The following is a 6,000-nucleotide window of genomic DNA, read 5'->3' on the forward strand; positions in this document are numbered from 1 at the left end:
CAAAGTGGGAATATATTACTTTTATAATGATAAATATAGCTTTGAAGCAGTGGAGGTGGACTGGCTTTGATGCCTCCTCTTCTGGGAGAGGAGGGAACAAGGAATAGGTGGGAGAAGGATATTGGGGAATAGATGTGGAGATAATAAGGTAACTATACTGTTTAAAAGGAATCAGACTGGTAAATGAACAGGATCATTGCAACTCTGTGTCTTCACAGTGTTAGGTTTCCTTAACCTCTCCCTGTTAACATCTTGAATATCATAGTATAAGGATTACCTAATATGAATAAAGGAGTATTATGCATCCATTAACATAATAATTATGAAGACTTCAAGTACATAGGAAATGCTTAAATCGGGTGCTTAGAAATGTAATTATTCATGGTTCTTATGATCTTATAGATTGACACAAGAAAAACAAAATGCTGATTACAAGTAGTATGTATGAATGTAAAACTATGACTGGGGAGAAGTATTAAAAGTAAATTATAGGGCTGGGGATTTAGCTCAGTGGTGCCGCTTCCTGCCTTGCAAGTACAAGTTCCCGAGTTTGACCCCTGATACAAAAAAAAAAAAGTAAAATATAAAGATAAAAATAATTCTTGTGTTTTGGATACTGTGAACCTGACCATAAGACATGGGCCCTTGCTGTTGCCATTGAAATCAGAGAACATCTGAGCCATCTGCCAATTGAGTCCCAACTGGCAGGAGCAGGGACTTGAATCCATGACCCTCTTCAGCAGGGGAGAAGCATCCCTTCCACTAGGATGCCCCCGAAGAGCCACCCCTGCCCAAATAAAAAGGGGGTCCTCCAGATAGAACAGGGCCCAAAAGATGCATGTTTATTGTATGAGGGGAATTGGAATTTTTTTTTTTTTGCCCAAATCATCTTCATTTTGTTCTACTGTAACTTTAAATTAATATTTGCAAAATAATGCATCCACTTGATTTACATGCTGGAAAACAAAAAAATATGAGGAATGTCTTTCTCTCATCCTTGAACCCTATTATGTAGGTTTTTCTCACCCCAAAGGATTTTGTCTATCCTGTCAGAATTTCTTATGTACCTTTGAGTAATTAAAACATTCTTATTCCCTTTTTATTATTCAAGAAGTACATTATAACACACTATTGGCCATCTTGCTTTTTGGATGATTTTCTCACACGCGGAGGAGATACAGCAGGACACAAAGGCTTCCTCGTTCTTTTCTATAGTTACATAGAATTCCATTATATGAATGCATCGTGACTGATTAAGGAGTCCCCTGTGGATAACACTGGACGTTGGATTATTTCCAAGTATTTGTTGTTACCACTACAGCACTGCAATAAATAACCTTATACATACATTAATTCATCCATGGGCAAGAATCTTTGTAGGACTGACGCCCAAACTTGGATTTGCTGGGTCAAAGGATATAGATATTTATAATTTTGGCAGAGGTTGACTAAACTGCCCTCCAGTGTTACCAGTTCACACCACCAACATAAAGAATGTGTGGGAATCCCTGTTTCCTCACAGCCTCATATTTTTAATATTTTTAAAGTGAATTACAAATTTGTGTTTCCTTCTCCCCTTCCAAAATTTAAGTTCCTAGCCAAGGCAAGGTTAGAGCCTGGACAAGGAGGTGAGGATGAGGGTAGAGGTAGGAGGAGCTTTAGAAGGTGGAGTCTGGGTGACCTGATGATGGCCAGGAAGGAGGAGCAGCTCTGAGCACTCAGGTGATTTCCACACTCTGAAGAGTCACACTGCCAACCTGTCCATCCAGTCTGGGCCACAGGCTCCTCCCCTCACGCCACCAGCTTGGACTGCCCTGCCTTGGGGTCAGCAGCTTGACCTGACAGCTGGGCTCCTTCACCTCCCAGAATTCCAGAGGGACACTGCTACCCCACAGGAAACAAGTCTGGGCTCTTTGGCCCCAAACCACACACTAAGACCTATTCATAGTAAGATTACACAACCAGCTGGAGGACAGCCCTTTGGGACATTGGAGAGCACATGCTCCTGGGCCAGGCCTGGGGCCGCTGGTCCCCCGAGCAAGTCTGCCTGTCTTCTGAGCAGAACTGTTCCTGGCTTGGGGGGCCTCTCCAGCCTGGCTGTGCTTCACCAAAGGAGAAGCTCTATACCCTCCTGCTGCCCACTGTACAGGTTGGTGTCAGGGGGCAGGGGTTTGATTCCTGCATACACAAGCTAGGAGGTGGTTGACTACAGAGGGAGCTGGGTTGGGAGTAAGCTCTTTTGTACCTTTGTGAGTCAGTGGGGTGGGACAAGAGCAGTATGGTTCCCTGAGAGCTGGCTCAGTTTGAATCCCACCTGGCAGGTCACCAGGCAAATGATGGCCGGTAAGTTAACTGAATTTTCTGAATCTCTGTCTTATGGGTGATGAAATGGAGTTAAGGCTACCTATCCCACAGGGTTGTATGGATGGCATGAGAGCTTTCCTGCAAGTCTTTGCACATACTTCAAGAAAGTCCAGAGCAAGACTTTCAGCCAGGTCTTTATCTCTGTAGACACATCTCATTGGCCCACACTCCATGGGCGGCGTGGTTGTTATCATATGAAAACTTGCAGCAAAATTAACCTGACAGGAATGAACCCATCATTTATAATTAGATTGCATAGAGACCAAGAATGAAAAATAGCCATTTGCTCTCATTTTCTCTGATGTTCTTCAAGGTCTGTTGACAGATGCCGTGCTCATCTTCAGCTCCCTCCAAGCTGTGAACTATAGAGTGAAGGTCATGATCTCAAAGACTCAAATGTCCCATAAAGAGGACCAGAAGCATTGTCTCTGGAAAGAGAGGATCAGAAGCCTTGTTTCTGCTCCTAGCTACCACCCAGAGCTGTATCCCTAAGTGAGCCATTTCCATGTCCTTGGGCGTCAGCTCCCCCATCTGCAATTTCTACTTCATGAACATCCAGGGCTTCATCAAGTGATCACGTTGAGTCCAGGCAAGGAGCACACACTCTGTAGACCACCAGGCACAGGTCAGAACCACAGAAGCTACCTTGAGTCAAGAAATTGGCAAATGTTGATCCACTGAAGTCTCCTAAAGGGAAACTGAGGCAAAAGTCCAACATGGGCTCAAAGGTTCAGTGTTCCAAAAGGAAATATGCCCTACTGGCCCAGTCTCCAAAGCCATGTGCTTAATGTAGTGACACCCTGCAGTGAAAGAGTGGGGTAGTGCATCCATCCTGAGTGGGTGAAGAAAGACTAAGAAAGGAAAGAGGTGAACAGGATACTTGGAGGTGGGGCTGGAGATGGGGATAGAGCAGGCAGGACAAGTGTGACAGTGAGCGTGGAAGCAGGGAGGCTTGTTCTGTGGTGTCCGTTCCAGAGGAGGTGCTGCACCCTGCATAACTGTCTGCCCATAACACACCGAATGTCACATGGAGGCCCTTGTTTCTGTCCCGAAGAAGTGCAGGGACTGTGGTGCCCCAACTCTAATGTGCACCCGATGCACACAGGAGGCCAGGGGGATTTGCTGCTAGTCTGATGGGGTAGGGAATGGCAGCCTGGAACAAATGTAGGGACCCTGTCCCCTGGGTTGTGTTTGTGGGGAGGGAGGAACCCTCTGAGCCACCGCTATCCCAGGATGGGTACAGATGGACCCCTTTCTGCCCAGGCTGTGCTGTGGCCCTGAAGGGTGTGGGAAAGAATGTAATCAAAGAGGACCCACGAGGGTAGTGAGCGCCGTGGTTGCCGTGCCCAGTGCCTTTCTGAGGGTTGGGTCCGGGCCTCCTCCCCAGAGGTCTGGCTGTGCCTGGGGCTGGCTGGGCCCATGGGGGAATGAAACCGTCTTATTCCCTGGCCAATGCAGCTACCACACGGACCTGATTTAGTCAGTCAGGTTTTTGATAGAAGCTATTTGTTAACCATAGAACTCAAAGCAAGTGAAGTCATATAATAGTGAGATTTTTGTGCAGTGATGAATACAGAATAAGAAAGCAATCCTTTGTGAGAACATGAGGCCTGAGGCTTGCAGGCCCCCTGCTGTAATAGGCAGCATGTGTACCTCAGAGCAAGAGGCAGGGTTGTGGGCTTTAGCTTCTCCTAGCTTCAGGGTCCTTATCTGTTTTGTGAGGGATAAAGATCATACTTCCCTTGAGGATTCTTATGGGGATTACAGCTAATGCATGCAGACCGCCTGCCTGCCTCTCTATTCACCTCGTGATTCTGCACATAGTTATTGGAGGCCTACCATGTGCAGTGCTGTGCTAGAGTTAGTGGTTAGTTTAAGCTTTAGAAAAAGAAAAGAAAGCCAGTGGCCAGGTAGCTGGCTTTGCCTGTGTAATTTTAGGTCAGGTACTTACCCTGAGCCTCCGTTTTCTTACCTGAAAAGTAGACATTATAATAATAACAACCCCCACCTGGTGTTATCGTGAGTATTAAATGAGATGATATATGGACAGTACTTAAAAGTCCCTCAAGTATACCTGCAGTAAGTGCTTTATAAACTGAGCTGTACTTATTAGTACAGTGGAATTCCTCAATCACAGATCACAAATACTGTAATTAGGTTTCAAAAATGTAATCATTATACACTACCCAGTGACAAAGCAGATTTTTACACGTCTATCAGGGAGGCATGAGGGAGCCTGCTGAATACTCAGATACTTTAGACCTATGCTGATGAAGTTATGGTTTGTGTGCTGTAGTGAGCTATTTGTGTCATCCAGAGCTCTAAAAGGTTCACCATCACTGCATTGCAGAAATACTGAATCAGAATCTTACAAAGTCTAAAACCTAACATTTGGGAATACTATCACCTGTGGTTCTGAAGTATACTAAAGTTTGGATATAGCTGAGAGCAAAGGTAAAAATGCCCGACACTTGTAGGCAGAGTAACAACATCCCTCAAACCTGTCCATGTCCTCAAACCCTGAGATTGTATTAGGTTAGAGAGAATGGGGAATTAAGGATGAACCAGCAGAGTTCTAGTAAAGATTATCTGGGTAGACCCAATGTCTTTGCAAGAGTTCTTTAATGGGGTGGAGCGAAGCAGAAAAACCCAATTTGGACCAGAGGGATGGTGTTATGAGAAAGACTCCACCGTCACTGGCTTTAAAGATGGAGGAAGAGCCAGCAGTGAAGGAAAAGGGCAAATGCTGGAAAAGGCAAGGAAATGGATTCTGTCCCAGAGTCTCCAGAAGGACTGAGTCCTGCCAACTCCTTAACTGGAGCTCAGTGTGACCCACTCTGGACTTTGGAATCATAAGGGAATAAATTGGTGTTAGTTTAAGATACTAAGTTTTTGGTGACTTTTACAGGCAGCGAGAGGAAATGTATATGTCCTCATACACCAGGTTGGACTTAGGCCAGTGGATTTGTAAGAGCTGGGCTTGGAGAGCAGCGTGGCTCATGAACTGTCCTCACGGCTGTGCTGACACCCCTCTGTCATTTGTTCCTGTCCATTTAGGCTGGTGCTCAGACAGCTACTGAGCAAGACTTATGCACTGGGGGCTGAGTGTCTATAAATTGCAAACAGACTGGAAGCTCAAAGGATCTCGATCATATTTTTCACCCCAGAGGGCCTGGAGTGCTTCAAATGGGCCAGTTGGCAATTCCCAGAATCCTGAGGAAAGAAATATGCCAGAAGTCTTCTGACCAGAGTAAGGAACTCTTCCTCCTCTTTTTGAGCTGGAAGCATGAGAAGTAGCTCTCCGCTCTCATCGTTAGGGTGGGCATGGCCAGGGCAAAGACATAAACCCAGAATCATACAGTATGTAGTGTTTAGATTGGCTTCTTTCACAGCATAGAGACTCAGAGACTCAGGCATGAATAACACTAATAATAAATTTCTGGTCTCACAAAATCATAAAAATAACTTGAATCTCCCAGGTATGCAGTTCTGGGAATCGAACCAAAAGCCTTGCACATGCCAGGCAAGTGCTGTACCACTGAGTTACTCCCCCACCCCCAGCCCTGAGCCTCCCAATCTTACATCATGTGCTCCTGTGGGGAGTCCTCAAGCATCCCTGTCCTTCATGGCCCTCTA

This window comes from Fukomys damarensis, unplaced genomic scaffold, assembly GCF_012274545.1.
Source record: "Fukomys damarensis isolate Sample0158 unplaced genomic scaffold, DMR_v1.0_HiC HiC_scaffold_14, whole genome shotgun sequence".
Taxonomy (NCBI): Eukaryota; Metazoa; Chordata; class Mammalia; order Rodentia; family Bathyergidae; genus Fukomys; species Fukomys damarensis.